Raw genomic sequence first — 17,898 nt, 5'->3', positions numbered from 1 at the left:
CCTGCATCCCAAGTCGTTCCCGCCGCAGTGAATCAGCAGGACATCCGGGGCTGCTCTTCCTCTGAGGGACCGGTAGAAGAAAGGAAGGAGTCCGTGCCATCGAAGTCCACCCCAGCCAAACCAGTAAACCTTGGCCGCTAGGCCAAGATTGGCCCCGATGGTCTCTCTGGCCCTCTCTTCCCCACGACGAATGTAGCTACTCCCGATGATCCAAATCACTGGACCTGTTAATAGCATACAGCAATCACAATCAAAACACTGTTTTGTCAGTATGAGTAAACAGATTTTAACACACAAGTAACTTGTCTCTGGCCATTGATTTATTTATATCCGAACAAAACAGGAAAAAAAGTCTATGCAAATATACAATAAAACACAAATTAATTGCTCTTATCTGTTCATTGAAATAATAATAACAATATAGGTATTACACAAGGTTAATTTATTATTCTCTCTTACAGTGTTGCTTTCCATATTTTATACTATATATTCTAAATGATACTATATTAATATGGCTTACCTTTGTTGGTAGCGTAGTTAGCCATGGTTTTAGTTTTTTTTCTTTCTTCTTTTTCTGGTGTTAGCAGAAGAAAAGTTTGTATTTTTACCTATGAGGAAAGAAAAATGAAAAGGGCAACCATTAGTTATAGATGTTATTGGTGACATTCGTTATTGTCCATTTATTATCTATGTTATTTAACAGGCCAAAGCAGACGCTTTTGTCCAAGCGATTTACTGAATAACTTTTTTATGACTGATTCGTCCATTTCTCTTGCGATGTAGATGTGTAGATGTGTAGATAACAGTTAACGCCATTTTGTGGTTATATTCGGCGCCCATTAACGTTATACAACATCATGTGCATCAAAAATTAAATTATATTTAAAATATTCGATCCCTGGGCTGTTAAATAACTATTGGGTATGAATTCATATCAGTTCTTGAACATAATTTTACATAACTTCTTAATAGTATGCATTAACTTAATATGGCGTACTGGCGTTACATTTTAAAATACTATACAAAGTAATTAATCAGAATACTTACTCCTGCTCACTCACGCCAAAGAACTCCCCGCTCAAGCTCGCCGTCTCTGCAAGATTAACGATGGCAGTTTGCACGCACAGCTACTAGAAGATTTACATCTGTCAGACAGGTTGCTGACGTCATCAAGCTTAGTTTGAGTCTGCGCGTCAGAAACGGAAGTGCTAAAAATCGCTAAAAATGGGCTTCACTTGTCTCAATTGAGTTCCAATGGGGTCGCTGTGTCCATTTCTTTTACTGTCTATGGTGACATCACGGACACTACGTCCATATTTTTTTACAGTCTATGTTTCGGCCGCAGCGACTGTGAACACTGTATTTGCCTGCTGGTTATATCAGCAGACACCACAGCACCACTCAATGACTCAATTTTGAGTAAACTCAAATGAGCCAAAACTGCTGCAACTTCCCAGCTCCAGTGTAGAGCTGTGACAATTGGCATGACAACTATCTCACCGCGGTGGTGAAGTTGCCGCGGTCGTGGAGTGTCACCGGCGGTAGTGTCACATTTTATGTATGTATGTATGTGTGTGTGTGTGTGTGTGTGTGTGTGTGTGTGTGTGTGTGTGTGTGTGTGTGTGTGTGTGTGTTTGCTTACGCCAACAACAGCAAGTGGGTGGAGCTTATGCCGCAAGTAGGCTGGAGTTCATAGTATCTTAAAAAATGTATAACGCATTTTCATAGTTTGAATTGAAATTCTTACAGTTTTGTAATTATTGTTTGTATCCAAATACCATTCATTGTCAACACTGAATCACGTTTTTACACCGTTTGTCATCCTTTGTGATGATGCTATTTTAAACCCTTTTAGCTGTAATGTAATTCAAGCATATTTCTGGATATTGTATTTTACAATTCTTCTACAGTAGCCTACCAAAGAACATATTAAAGTGAGATGCAATTGCACTCAGGAAATAAATGTGTGATGCATAAAGAAAATGTTGAATACTGTTACTTACTTACTATTCATCTGTACTGAACATTTTTTATTTTTCATATTTGTTTTTACTCAAATTACAGCAAATGACCAACTAATGTTCTTCAGAACATTACACAAATAAATGTATTCTCAAATCACAATTCAGAGTCAGGGTGGGTAAATTATTTTATTTCTGAAACAAATTATGAACAATAATCCTGCATGCAGTGGACACTGCAAAATCCTGGATGCATGGCTTTGCTGTAAATTCCTGAAAGCTCACCTCGCTTGCCCTTCCCAGCTTAACCTGGTGGGTGCACAAAAACCACAATGAGCACTAGGGTTGACCCGAATTAAAACTTTCCCCATGCCATCCAAGATATGCATGACTTTATATCTATTGTTTAACATGCACAAACATTTCAAGAACAATCATAATAATTATTATTATGATTTTTATCTGAAACACTTCTTTCACCCAGGGTTTGCAGAATATAGTTTTACTGAGTATTATGAGTGATTCACTGTATCATTCTGTTCAGTGACTTGTTGAACAGAATTAACTGTTGACAGCATACAAGTGAACAAGAATAATTTTTTTCTTTTCTTTAAAGGTTTCTTAAAAACACCACAAAAACACTTACTCTAAAGAGAAATTGTCAAGCAGGACAGCACACCACCATTTCCTTATGTTCTTCATGTTCGGCTATGTACATAAATTAGTATAATGTTGAATTGTATTTAAAATATATAACTACAAAAACAAGCTAAATCTTAAAAAAAAAAAAAAAGAATTTTTTTTTTTACTTCAGTGAAGTCAAACTTATTCCCCAGAGTAACATACAGTGCATACTGTAATATTCAAAGAAACAATAAAAAAAATTAAATGGGTAAAAGACTGCAAGTGATTACACTTCTCTGCTCCTCATTTACATATACTTGCCATCAAGACAAATACTCCACAGTTATTTGACATCCTTTGTCTTTCATAATCCTAGTGATGAAATCAAACATACAATAAATTAACTGCTGTGATAAACACACAACATATGCATTTGGGGCTTACATATTAAAAGCAGGACTTGTGATCACAAGTATATTATGCCTACAAAAAAAATCTCACTGTAATGTCATTGAGGACAGTCTCTGACCACAGTCCTGGTGCGATTTTTTTTGGGCAAGCTCTCTATCAGTTAAAAACAAAAAAGACAGAGGTAAATTAACATTAAATAAAGATAAGCAAAATATAGTTCTGTAAAAAATACCAGTGCCTGCAAGGCAGTGTCATGGCTGGCAGGCTGGATTAATGACAAACAACAACAACAATAGAATTTATCAACAGTGCTGATAAGCATGGTTATGAATATTGAAGTTTGAATGCCAATTTTCAATTAGTGAAAAAAGAAAAATATGCATGGTCTGAACTACCATACATTTTATTGTCAACATGAAACCCAAATTGACACAGTTCTACTTATCTTGCTGTGAGCAACTGATCAGTGCATATATACGTATTACATATTATATACACACACAGTGATGCGGTGTGTATTATGCGACATTACAGCATGTCCCTATTTTTCAAAAGGCTTATAAATCATACAGAAGGATTTTTTTTTTTTTAAATTAAAAATGTGCACAGTTTCCTGTAAGGGTTAGGTTTAGGTGTAGGGGTTGGTGTAGGGCAATAGAAAATACGTTTTGTGCAGTATATAAAAACCATTACGTCTATGAAATGTGCCAACAAATCACAAAAACAATGTGTGCATGCGAGAGAGAGAGTGTGTGTGTGTGTGTGTGTGTGTGTGTGTGTGTGTGTGTGTGTGTGTGTGTGTGTGTGTGTGTGTGTGTAACTTGCATCGCAAAAGTAGAATGAGTTGGAATTTTAGTTTCATGTTCACCTTAAAGAAAGAAAAGAAAAAAACAATAATTTTAAAATTATAAATGATCCTAAATCGATTTGCAAACGCTAAGAACAGTTTATAAATCAGTACAGTCCAAATCGTTAACAAAACTGACATGCAATTAAGCTATATTAACGTTACCTGTTTATGGTCTACTGTATCCATAACCTGGAGAGCAGATTGCAGTTGTTTGAAAAAACATATTGTCAGACAGCTTCTTCTTCGTCTTCTTTTTCTTATTCTTCTTCTGTTTGACGGATCGCAACCAAATTCACGCGCTACCGCCACCAGGAGCGTGAACAATATTACATGACATTAAACAAACCAATCAAAATCTTCTATTAGTTTGTACCACCCACTTGCAGCTGGCTCCGACCTCCGTTTATACCTATCTCGCTCGCCTCGCAGCGCAGCGCAGCGCAGGTATTTAACGAGCAGCAGGTGGGTTATCTTCAGCTTTTCGCTACTTGGGTAAAGTTGGTTTTATATTCGCACATTCAGACATCCGTATTCAGTAGCCTTGTTAATCACACTACATTGGACATTCAGTGGACATTCACAAGTAAATATGCCATTAAAACAATACTTGCCTATTTTGATCGACTGTGAAAAATGTTGTAAGTTGACAATCGTTGGTTGTCAATATCATATCGCTGCTTAAAATTCGCAAACATTAATTTATTGCACATTTATTGGAAAGTCTGAATTTATCAGAAGTCCGAATGTGCGAATATAAAACCAACTTTACCTAAGTCTTTTCGCTTCGGAGCCGAACCTTTCATGGTGTCTACGAGCGAGTGTGTAAGAACGAGTCAGCCCTTTTTGGAAGACTGCTCTTTGTTTGGTGCAGGCGGACAGCACTGCAGCGGGGTCGATCTCTCTCTTTATTTTCTGTTTCTTTTTTGTTTGCCTTTCATTGAGCAACGCGTGAGTTTCCAGCTGAAAAGCCATTCTCACGGCTGGTAAACGGTGCGCTGTTGAGCGCTGAAAAGCTGTTTTGACAGCATCAATGATTTGTTTGTTCAAGTTTCACCGCTATCAGTACCTTCTACAAAAGTAGTTGTTTCAGGTGTGCCAGCTTTCATTCCTAATGAACTGATAGAACAAGAACTACGTAGGTTTGGAAAATTTGCAAGTGGGTTTCAGATGGTGACTCTTGGGTGTAAAGATGCGCATTTAAAACGTGTAATCTCGCTTCATAGACAAGTGTTCATGTTCCTGGATTCTTCAACACAGTCTTTAGATGTCTCCTTTTAGATAAAGCATGGAGGAGGTTATTATACTGCGTATGCCAGTTCCGGGAGCATGAAATGTTTTGAATGTGTGGATGTGGGGCATAAGCGGCTTGCTTGCCCGCAAGCTGAACACGCAGAGAACCACACTGAACAAGGCAAGAAGTTATTTCACCTTCTACCAGTAAGTCTATTACTCAGGGAGAACAAATGTATAGTGTGGTAAATGAGACTGTTGAGGTAAATAGAGATGGTGAAGGAGATGATGAGGTGAAAGTGTGTCTATTGAACAGAACACAACTAAGGAGATTGATGCGATTGCTTTGGCAGTTGTTAGCAATCAAGTTAAAAGTGATGTTGGAGAGATGGAACAGGATGAGTCAGATGGTGAAGGATTTGATGGGCCAAATAGGTTGAAGGATTTGTATTCTTTGGAGGAAATTAATCATTTCCTAGATGAAACGTTTGGACAGTCTGTTAAGGTTGATGATTACTTTACTGATACAGAGAAATTCATTAGGTCAGTGGCAGTATTGCAAAAAATGGTCAGTTTTGATTTGCTAGATGAACGGAAGCGGTATCGTTTGAGGAAACATGTCACTGCATTGAAAAAGTTAACCAAGTCAAATAAAACTAGGAAATGCAAAAAAGCTATAGCTAAAAATAAACGATGTCAGCCTTGATCTTGTTGCACTTTTTGTATCTACTTTTTTCTGTCTGTTCTTTCACTTTTTTTTCTATGAGGAGTTTAAGGGCGGGCTCTTTAATCATAAAATGTGGGAGGGATAGACAGAAAAGAGAAATGGTTGAGATACAAACCCGATTCCAAAAGAGTTGGGACACTGTACAAATTGTGAATAAAAACAGAATGCAATGATGTGGAAGTTTCAAATTTCAATATTTTATTCAGAATACAACATAGATGACATATCAAATATTTAAAAATGCATCACTGCAGCATGAGGGTATTTTTCAGAATTGTCAAGTTTTCACTATAATTTCACTATAATAAAGTCAAATGGCAAACAAAAAAGATGGCAGTGATGTCTCGAGCATATACTTCAGTGAGTGCTAGACATTGCTGTTGTCGGAGCGTGATCAGACATCACTAAACGAGTGCTGAACGCAGTTGGACATAGTGGTGTTTTAGAGGTAAAAAATGATATAAATACTGTTTGGTTTCTCACACAAACTGATCGTTTCATGTCTTAGGACATCAATGTGTCGTCATGTAAAGTTTTATTTACTCTTATAGTAGAAATCCCCATCCACTCCTATTATTTGACTGACAGGCGGCAACGGTTGGAGTTAAAAATCATAATTTGTGTTCTACTGAAGGAAAAATGTCACCTACATCTTGGATGCGCTGGGGGTAAGCAGATAAACATCAAATTCTCATTTTTGGGTGAACTATCCCTTTAACAACCGAATAATGCAAAGAACCATCTTAGCATATGAGCTACATGTAAAGAACCATCTTTAACACTGAGTGTAGGAAAATAATTATTTAAATATGTATAATATAATATAATACATTTATAATAGAAATATTTTAATTTATTATAAATAAAGTATTCCGAAATAAAGTTATCAAACACTTCACAGTCTTAACTGCATAAATTATTGGGTAAATTATACAGATCTTATGCGCATCTCATTTTCTCACAACTCTTTAACTTCATTTAAGATGTTATTTAACTCATTTAAGACTGCGCTTATGAATAAACTCATTCTCAAGACAAAATGAGAATGCGCTGTCTGTGAATGTTCTGTGTCATAGATCATGACATACACAGACAGCGCATTCTCATTTCTCTTGTGGCACTTGAATGGTTTAAAAGCATTTGCGTGAATAAGAGTGTCATCAGATAATGTAATGCTAGACAAATTATGATGGAAAAAATGGATGCTGCATTAATCGTATTAAATATTTTAATATTTCCCTGCTCACCCTAGTAGGTGGTCTTTTTTTTTTTTTGTACATCCAAGCTTGAGTTTTCTACCAGTGACCTGGAAGCTTAAAGGTTTTGCACAATATCTTATATATATATAGAGAGAGAGAGAGAGAGAGTCATGGTGTGTCCCAATTCGCCTACTTATACTACGCCCTAAAAGTATGTACTTTTTCAGTGAACAAAAAGTACTTACTTTTGAGTGTGTAGCAAAAGAGTAGACAAGCTTTGGGACATACTATCACGTCATACAATCGCGTCTTTGCTCTCTGTCGCATCCTGTCACCGTAAACTGGCCTGTCAATCATCTTACATCCTCCACATTTCATTAATTTAATTTCCTACCGTACCGGAGTGAAATGCAGCACGTTGATCTGCAGTCGCGAGTCTTTCATGTGGAAAACTCTCCTCATATTAATGTATAATGATGCATTTAAAAGTTAATGGCCAATCGGATCTTTATAAATGTCCACATTGGTATTTGCAGATGAAAAATAACACGGATAACATTAAATATATATTTTCTTTTAGGTTGAACTGATTATTGGTCACTCAAACCTCTCAGCTTCGATCGCGCATATCCCCCATGTTTTGTAGTTTTTTTAACACTTTTTACTCGTGTTTGTAGTTCTGAACTGAATCCTCGTCCAACGCGCAATGGGTTGTGGGCAATATTATCCTTTATAGTGTGCACGGATCCACACTTCGAAAATCTACCGGAAATAGTAGACCATCCGGGGACTTTTGGCATACTCTTTTCAACATACTATGCTTTAGGACACACTTATTTTAATCTCGCATACTATTTAGGAAGATTAGTATGGACATTGGGACGCAGGGTCAGTCTCACCTTCCCCGGACTCCAATTCCCAGCATCCCTCCTGATTCACACCTGCACCCAGTCAGATCATCATGGATTCCCTACACCTACACCTGCACATCCTCATCAGCACTCCCTTTAAAGATTCACTCCTCGTCTTTGCATAGTTGGTTGTTTTGTTTACTGTTCCAGAGTTTTTTAGTATTGTGAATAATCCTTAGTTGCTGCAGTTTAGATCCTGCATCCTCTCCTTGTTTGCAAACGACCCTGAAACATTATATATATATATATATATTATATTAGGGATGAGCGAGTACAGCATTATCTGTATCTGTATCTGTTAACCATATGAATTATCTGTATCTGTATCTGTACTTGGAGTGGGTGGGGCCTAACCCGGAAGTAGGCGGGGCTTGTCTTGAAATGGGCGGGGCTTTAACCGGTATGAATTTTAAGCATGTAATTGATATGGGTTGATCGGAAATTGTTATATTTATTGCTGATTAGAAAAATATTTACAGGACAGCATCAGGATTGAGCTTCAGATCAATGGTTTTGATCACGATAGCAAACGAACTATATTACAGAACAAGTTTTGCAACAATGAAAACAAAACAATGCAGTGCAATTATGAAGTAAAATGTAATGAACAACATAACTTTCTTTTTTAACTTTTAATTTTTTTATGATCAGTGTGATTTTTTTTATTTATTTTTTATTTTTTTGGTTCTTTTTTATTTTTTTATTTCCACACCAGGTGTGCGTGTGTGTGAGTGTGTGTGTGAGAGAGAGTGAGTAAGAGGGAGAGCGAGAGAGATAGAGAGAGAGAGTGGGGGGACTGTATTCTACGGATCAAATAGTCCGACGCTGTTTTTCAGATCTGCATTGACTTTAATGAAGACCAGTTGTTCCACATGGCTAGGGTCTAAGTTTGCACGCTGTGGACTGACCACATTTCCAGCTGTGCTAAAAACACGCTCAGACTGGACACTTGTAGGTGGACAACTGAGATACTGCAGTGCAAAGCGTGCAAGATTGGGCCAGCACTGAAGCTTGCCTGACCAGTATTTCACTGGGTCATCGGTAAGGCTGATGTCCCCATCTGTCAGGTAGGCCTCCATATCACCTGATGGTAAATGTATCCTCATTGGCATAGCCGATTTCTTTTTCTGCAGGAAAGACAAGACTGAAGTGCTGCTGGTGGCAGGTGTCTCTTCTGTGTTTCTTGCAGGTGTAGCCACAGGGTCACAGAGCTCCATCCTGAGGAGTAATGTCCTCTTCAGTGCCTCCACATCAACATTGTTTGGAAAACAGCTGACCTTATATCTGGGGTCAAGGAGAGTGGCAAGCAGAAATGTGGAGTTTGCAAAAATTGGTTCGAAACGCCATTCTAATTCTTTGCTCAGACTGGCTGCCAGTTTCCTTGCTGCTGTGCCTAACTTTTCCCTGGACTCAACTGCAACATCTTGGCCCAGCCCCACTGTGGCATCCTGATCATCATCACCAGCCATGAACTGATCAGATTCATCCTCAGATTCCTCACCAGCTGCAAGACCTTCCCACATGCAGTGACCTGATGATGAAGCAGAGGCCATGCAGGAGGGGGATGGACCTCAGAAGATGGAGGCGCTGTGTTTTGAGAGTGCCCGTGTGACCTCCTCAAAAGGACTAAGAACAGTGAGCATGTCTGATGCTAACCCCCACTCATTTGGATAGATGATTGTTGGAGCTCTACCCATGTTAGACTCCTGTGTCATAATCTGCACAGCCCTGCGCTGCTCCACCAGCCGCTGGAGCATGTAGAACGTATAGTTCCACCTTGTTTTTATATCTGTTATGAGCGTGTGCTGGGGGAGGTTCAATTGTGTTTGCAGCTCATGTAGTCTGTTGCTGGCTTTGCTTGAGCGATGAACATGGCCAGATATGCTCCTGGCTTTGGAGAGAAGGGATGTCACAACCCCGTTCTTCTCCAGTGCTTTGATCACCACCAAGTGAAGCGTTATGGGACACGCAACGAATGTGCCCATATTCAGTCAAAGCTTTCACCATGTTGGCTGCATTATCCTGAAACAACAAACCATATTGTGACAGACTGACCAACAGACTCTTCCCACTCTCTCATCTTTTCCTTAAGGCAGCACAGAATGTTGTTTGATGTGTGCTCAATGTCCAGCACACCAACATTTAGCAGCCCTGCTTTCCTCTGTACTGAAGCTTCCCCTACACGTTCACACCAGTGCCCAGTAAGACAGAGATATGCATGTGCATTGTGATTGCTGGTCCAGAGATCTGTAGTGAGGTTGATGACACCTCCTTCAGCTGCCTTAAGTGACTGGACCAACTCCCCTCTCATTGCCTCATACAGCTCAGGCACTACAGTTCGACTGAAATAGTGCCTCGATGAGATCTTATACTTGGGCTCTAAAAAGCCAACAAGTTGCTTGAAGCCTCTCCTCTCCACCACAGAGAAAGGTTCAAGATCAGTGCAGATCATTTTACTAATCATCTCTGTAATTTGTTTTGACCGGGGATGGTTTGCTGAGAATGGCTGCTTTGCTGCAAATGCAGTGAGTATTGCTGAAGAGGAAGATGAATGTGAGCCATTAGCAGCACCCAGCTGAACACCAGTGACTCGAGAAGGAAGAGGAGAGGAAGGTGGCTGATACAGTGGGCTTTCTCATGTGATGGACATATACCAGATGGTTATGTAGAGATGTTGTGTTGTAATGTTTTGCATCTCTGCCTCTGCTTAGCTTGGACTTGCAAAGCTTGCAAATGGCTTTGGAGGGATCATTTTCAGAAACAGTGAAAGAGTCCCATAACTGTAGAAGTCCTCTTGGTCTTTGGTGGAGGAGGACCTCCATCACCAGATGCAATATTGGTCCTCAGTGGGGGAAATGTGGGTGCTACTGCCACTGTTTTCATTGTCACTGATTTGACCCTCACTGTCCTGCAAGGTTAAGCAAACTCTGACAGGTGGTTCAGTGTCAGCTGAATTATTCTCTGTATCACTCATTATTCTGTATCACTGATCATAAGAGGGAGAGAGTGTTTGTTTGTGTTTGTGTGTGTGTAGCTTAATTTGTAATATTATTTATACCACTACTACCTTTATATTTTATGAAATACAGCAAAAAGTGTCAGACACTCAGTGCGTAAAGTAAAAAAAAACTGTTAGAGCCAGCTGATGGTTAAAAAGAAAAAACTTAGATGACTGGCAGAGAGAGGAAGAGAGAGAGAGTGTGTGTAGCTTAAAGGTCCCGTTTTTCGTGGTTTCTTGAAGCTTTAATTGTGTTTATAGTGTGCAATATAACATGTGTTCATGTTTCCGTGTAAAAAAACACAGTATTTTTCACATAATTTACTTACTGTACCGCTGTTTCCACTGTCATAAAAACGGGCTTGACTTCCTTGTTCTATGAAGTCCCTCCTTCAGAAATACAGAGTTCATTGTGCCAGCGGTTCCTGTGTTGTGATTCGAAAGTCTTAGCGCTCCTTGCCCGGAGGTCACGCCTCTTACTCGTGGAGTGCGCGCTGTGTTATTGTAAACATGTCTTTAATTTTACCCTAAATTTGAGCCGGAATCAGACCCGGTGATTGGACTGCGGGATAAAATAACAGCGTTTCGAGCATGGCACAAACACACTCTACAAACGCAACTTGTGTACTTGGGCGGAGGTTAGTCAAAAAAAGTTTTAGTGACGTCAAAAGAAGGAAGTAGAGGGATGTAGTCCAAACTCTGATGTAGGCGACCGTTAAATAAAATATCTCGCCTGGCAGAACTTTGAGCTTTAAAATTTTACAGATTTTATTTATACTCTAACAACAACATTACACACTAACTAAAGTTTGAAACATGATCACGAGAACGACCTTTAATTAATTTGAATATTTATAGCACTAACTTTAACTTACTACCTTTATTTTTTTATGAAATACAGCAAAAAAGTGTCAGACACTTTTTGAACAAAAAAAAAACTGGTTAGAGCCAGCTGACTTAAAAAAAAAAAAAAAACTCTGACGACCGGCAGAGAGAGAGAGAGAGAGTGTGTGTGTGTGTGTGTGTGTGTGTGTGTGTGTGTGTGTGTGTGTGTAGCTTAATAATTAATTTGTAATATTTATAACACTAGCTTACTACCTTTATGTTTTTATGAAATACAGCAAAAACGTGTCAGACACTCTGGTTACTGGTTAGAGACAGTTGAAGGTTTAAAAAATGAAAAAAAATCTCCGACAGGCAGAGACGCAATGCGAGTCGCATTCTACCAAGCAAGCACCACGTCTGAACGAACCCACGTTTACCAGAACTCTACTGGTTAGTAAGTACGTATTATTAACGTTACAACCCGAAGTAAAAAGCTGAAGAAACCCTAAACGTTAACGGAAAAGACCCGCGAACCCGAGTGACTGAGGGAGAGACAGAGAGCTGTTCTGTGTGTGACTGTGAGTGAGCAGAGCGAGACACAGCAACACAATACATCTGTATGTATGTGTGTAGGGGAGGGGCGCTGTGACTAGCCTATCACAGAACGCTGACACAATCAGCTACCCAATGATGATTTTCATTCAATCCGAGCACAGATATTGACTCGTATTACTCGTATAATACTCGTACTCGGCAGAAGTGCTTTATCCGTACCGGATACTCGTTTCAGCCGAATATCCGGCTCATCTCTAAACGCTACCATTTCAAAAATGCAACTACTCAGTCATGTATTCGGCTACAGTAAAGCTTTAATCAGGATAAAACTGTATATTGAAAGCTAACAAACAGCAGTGACAGCATCTAAACACTTTGACACAAATACTAAATGAATTACCATTCATAAACGTCCTTTAAAAGCCGCGAATGCAAGGGGTTCAGCTTGACCCTCTTCATCTGGATCTGATTCGGCTCAATTTGATACAGCAATATAGACACTATTATTTACATTTCCACTGAAGCACATGTAAGAATGAATGGTAAGGGGCACGGGGTTTCCGGACGCTTCAGTGAATCACAATACACTGGGCCAGTGAGCACAATCTGAGTGTATTTCGGAGGAAGTGGCTTCATAGAAGCAGGAAATCAAACAAGCCGTTCATATGACAGTGGAAACAGAGGTGAAGAATAAAGGTAAAATATATGAAAAATACAGCGTTTTCAAAAAAAATGAAGCATTAAGACATGTTAAACTGTGCCCTAAGAACACAATCAAGCCTAGACAAAAAAACACTGAACCACCCCTTTAAAACGTCTTAAAAATGCACATGTACACCAGGGAAATCTAAATGTTCTAGGGGAGCATGCCCCCGTACCCCCCAAACAAACAACATTTTCTGACCAGGGTAATTATGAAACCCTGCGTACGCCCGGCTTATATTCTATCTAAAGAAAACTGAGGTAAACGTGTTTTTCTACAAATGTGTGCACTTTTGGACTAAAAGTTTGTATGTGTGTGCACTGTGATCAAAAATAAATGGGGCCAAACACGACTGAATGTAAAGGTTTGTGCCTCGTTATTCAATTAATAACTACCAATTTTTACTGATTATTAGTGTCATTGTGAATTGTGGTGCAAATATCTAAGCTATCTAATACTTCAAATCTCAAGGTTAAATCAGAAGATTTTTTGTAAAAATGTTTCTCTAACAGCTGCCAAAAAATAGCTCCACTGTGGTTTTCAAAAACTTTTCAAAACATCCCCCCCCCTTGTTTGTACCATATTTGTACCATATTTGTCACTGTTTTAATTTTAATTACAAAAATTATCTGGTAAAATAGTTGGATTTCTATGCACTTCTGTGATTGTAGACAATAGAGAATACGATTCTGACGTCACGCCGCATTGAGTTCTGGGTAACTTCTTTGTTTATTCGCCATCTTGACAGGATCGCGCAGCCTTTCCGTTATTGAGTTTAGTGCAGTAATTTGTTTTCTGTCATGATTGTGAAAAATTTCACCATTGTATGTCATTAATGCTGTATCGATAATGGTGATAGTAACTCTGATAATCGTTCTGAGAGAGAACTGGACAATGAGCAACGTTTTTTTGCCTTTTCTATGTGTAAAAACAGCAAGTGAAGCAGGTCGAGGAGATGACGAGAAGACGCCAGATGGCAAATCTTTTAGTAATGGCACTGATTAAACCCACTGCATATCACTCAATAAAATAATCACATTGCTGAGTGTTTTTTGAAATTTTTGGTTTAATAATTAACATTACTTTTTGCGAGTCTGACTCTCTCTCCGCTCGTGAATTAGTAGAACTTGAACGAGGACATTCAAATGCTTTTAAGAATGAAGAAACGCTTAATGCACCGAGACAAACACAAGATTCTGTACACATCTGTTAAAGCATACTGTGTGGAGAACGCGTTGCGTTCATATTCAGGGCTCGTCTGCACATCTTTTAATATAATGTCATCATAATACACTAAGCCAGCGTTTTTAAAAGGTGCCCTTGCAAGGACTCACTACTAAACTGTTGACAAGCTCCTAGGGTTTTGATTTTGTTTGTCATTTGTTGAAATAAATATATAAATACAGTGTGTTCGTGTCCGTCGACTGACCCATAATCTCTGATTCTCTGGGATCGTGGAAAGGAATATTTACAATGACAACAGTTGTAGGCCTACTCAATATGCTCGTTTAAGCGTAATTTAAATGTTTCCAACAAATAAATGAATCGATTTTTCTCAGCGTGTTGAACACATACTTTTATTTGGATATTCATATGACGGCTGAAGCAGCAGCGAGCGTCCAGTGTGCGACACGGTAAACAGATGAACATTGTAAACGAAATTCTACAAAACTTCAGTGAAAAAATAAAAAATAAATAAAATTATCATGCGATGCTATAAAATAGCTTCTGTTCCCTGCAAACGATACCCTTAAAATGTGAATGTTCCACTTAATGGCAGAAACAAAACAAAAGGTAAGCAAGAATCTGTATTCATTTCAGTGCAAGTAGTAGGGGGCGATCCTGTCAAAATGGCGGCGCCGCCCCGGCATGCAACACGGCATGACGTCGGTTCGTATTCTCTATGCATGACTTTTATTTTGGAGTGGCGGCATGACGTCATAAGACTGCGCCGCGCTCCTGCATCTGCTGTGAATCTGCGGAAGAAAGGTTTGTTTTAAGAATTTAAGTTTTTTTAATAGTTTTACCAGCGATGTTAAAATAGTTTATTTACTATTTAATGTAACATTGTGATTCTTTATCTAACTATAATAAAGGATATTTGTGTGAGTAAAGCTCATATCCACTGATGAGAAACAGTAAACCTGCGTCTCATTTCTCTCTCTATATATATCATAAATCAGTCTCTGGCGAGTCACAAACTTTTCAACTCCGAGTCAATTGAATCAAACACTTTGAGAAATGATTCAGTGAATCACGACACGTGCTGCTCAAACAGTGAACATGAACGAGAACAACAAACACTAACAAACTAACTAATCATGTTTTCATCAAAGAGTAATCATTTAAATATAATCTATACTTTTTTTAAATACTAAAATGTAGATCATAAATATCTAAATTATTAATTTGCAGCGTTAGTTTTGAGGGGTTTTTTTGTTCAACAGGTCATTGAAGACTTTTAACTGTTTAATTATTCTCTTCTTAAAGATGGCGTGTATTAAAGATGAGACTGAAGACATAAAGATTGAAGAAACATTCAGTGTGAAACATGAAGATACTGAGGAACAAACAGGTTGGTTTTATTCTCACAGCTGAACTCAGTCATTTGATCATTATTAAAATGTCCAGCTCTACAGAAATAGAGAATATACAGAAGTATAATCTTACAGACAATATTAAAGAATCCATTCATTCCAGCATAATATCATTCAGGTATAAATTCCTTTTTAATTGATCATGAAATCGTTTAATTAAGGTTTGCACATGCTGAATGAATTTCACCATACAACGCAGTTTAAATTTCTCCTTTGAAATTGATGCATAAACTTGGGAAAAGAGATCCAGGCAGATGATAACGTTGATTAAAAATTATTTATTCATTACAATTAAATTTAGCCTCACACGCAAACTTCAATCGATAATGGAAATATTTAATAAAACCAAAAGGTAAAAAAACATTCTAAAATCTGAGTATTGTATCTAATAGATGAAGTTCAGTATATACAAAAAGGAAGAACAATAATCCACTGGTCCAGTGTCAAAAATAGTTGTTTTAACCCTTAGGGAATTTTGCAAATCTTACAAATGTCAGCAGACATATTTTGATCAGATTCAAATGAGCGACTAATTCTGAAAAACATCACTTCTGCAGTACTTGGCAGGCGTCCAGTATCTAACCACAAACGTGTCAGCGTGACCTGTCACCCTGGAACACTTGAAGAACAATTGAACATAACAAGCATACTCTTAAATATACAATACACTGCAAAAAATGCTGTTCTTACTTAGAATTGTTGTCTTGTTTCCAGTCTGAATATCTAAAAATTCTTAGATCAAGAAGAATTTTCTTGACAAGTAGGATCAATTATTTTCTTGTTTTTAGGAAAAATAAGTCAAAATTAAGTGAGTCAAAATAATCTTAATCCAAACTGAAAACAAGATTATATAGCTTATTTTTGGTTTGAAATAAGTTTATTTTGCTTACCCCATTGGCAGATTATTTTGCTTGTTTTAAGGAAAAACTCACTTAATTTTGACTTATTTTTCCTAAAAACAAGAAAATAATTTATACTTGTCAAGAAAATGCTTCTTGATTTAAGAACTTTAAGGTATTTTGACTAGAAACAAGACAAAAACTCTAAGTAAGAACAGCATTTTTTTGCAGCTTAAGAATAACCATAAGGGTACAATAATAAGTAAATACTTGAAAATATAAGAATATATATATATATATATTAAAAAAGTAGAAGTACATAAAAATATGAAATCAAAAGTAAAACTGATAAATCATGAGCCATAAACGATTAACATAAATATTAATCAAATGCATGAATATGAATATGGACCATTTCGAATCCACCAGAACTAGATTTGTATACATCACATTTCATGTTGGGGTTGTTTGTTTGGTCATGGGAGCTGATCAATTTTTGTTCATGGTCATTGTGTCAGCAGTAAGTGTGGCACATATTCAAGCCTTTAAAATAATCCTGTTATAGATACAGTATTGTCTGGAACATAAGAAAACATTGGAACATTGGGGCCATTACTTTAATTTAATAATTTGTACATGCTTCCGCTTGGCAACATAATTAGAAAATACAAAATTTCTTTTAATTTCTATGCTGATGATTCTCAGTTGTACCTTCCATTGAAAACTAGAGATTCTCTGCTGCCTCTCATGGACTGTCTTGAGGATATTAAATGCTGGATGGCAAATAATTTCCTCCAGCTTAACAATGAGAAAACTGAGGTGATTATTTTTGGACCCTCCAAAATAACAGAAATTCTAAAGCCAATTACTTAGACACTCTTACTCCATATATATTACGTCACATGCAAAAAATGTAGGTGATCTTTGACTCTGAGCTTTGTCTTGAAAAACAAATTAGTTCAGTTGTTAAAACAGCTTCTATCAACTGAGAATCAATTCCAGACTTAAATCAACACTTTCCATTCAAGATTTGGAGAAAGTTATTCATACATTTATCACATCACAGCTGGACTGTTGTAATTCGCTGTACCTTGGCCTTCCTCAATCTTCATTGGCACGTTTGCAGATGGTCCAGAATGCAGCAGATAGACCGTTAACTAGTGCAAAAAAACAAGATCATATCACTCCAATTTTATCACTTCACTGGCTTCCTGTCTTTTTCAGAATTCAATTTAAAGATGTTGCTGATTATTTTTAAAGCTCTTAATGGACAAAGCATCATCTTTTATCTCTGATCTTATTTATTTGAACTCAGCTCCTAGGTCCCTCAGATCTGCCAATAACTTACTTACTATAAGTGCATCTACAGATCAGCTCAATTGCTTATTCTAAGCAATCAAGAGCTTAGAGAGGTACATTTAAAGTAGTGAGACAGATTCTGCCAGGGTTGGTTCAGTGTAAACAATGA

The 17,898-nt window shown here is 37.7% G+C and overlaps 1 protein-coding gene and 1 long non-coding RNA gene across 2 annotated transcripts in view; one reads left to right on the top strand and one right to left on the bottom strand.

Moving 5' to 3' along the window:
- The window catches only part of LOC125278251 (zinc finger protein 850-like), a 301,964-nt gene that overhangs the window by 45,455 nt on the left and 238,611 nt on the right, over positions 1-17,898 (top strand). The gene's annotated exons all lie outside the window — the stretch shown is intronic.
- On the bottom strand, positions 2,132-2,815 carry LOC125278439. The gene is made up of 2 exons (XR_007187145.1): positions 2,771-2,815; positions 2,132-2,669 (listed from the first exon to the last, which is right to left on the bottom strand). It is a non-coding gene; the product is annotated as an uncharacterized LOC125278439 (long non-coding RNA).

Source organism: Megalobrama amblycephala, linkage group LG1, assembly GCF_018812025.1.
Source record: "Megalobrama amblycephala isolate DHTTF-2021 linkage group LG1, ASM1881202v1, whole genome shotgun sequence".
In the NCBI taxonomy this organism is placed as follows: Eukaryota; Metazoa; Chordata; class Actinopteri; order Cypriniformes; family Xenocyprididae; genus Megalobrama; species Megalobrama amblycephala.
The sequence above is the reverse complement of the archived record's forward strand: the minus strand, read 5'-3'. Positions and strand labels throughout refer to the sequence as shown.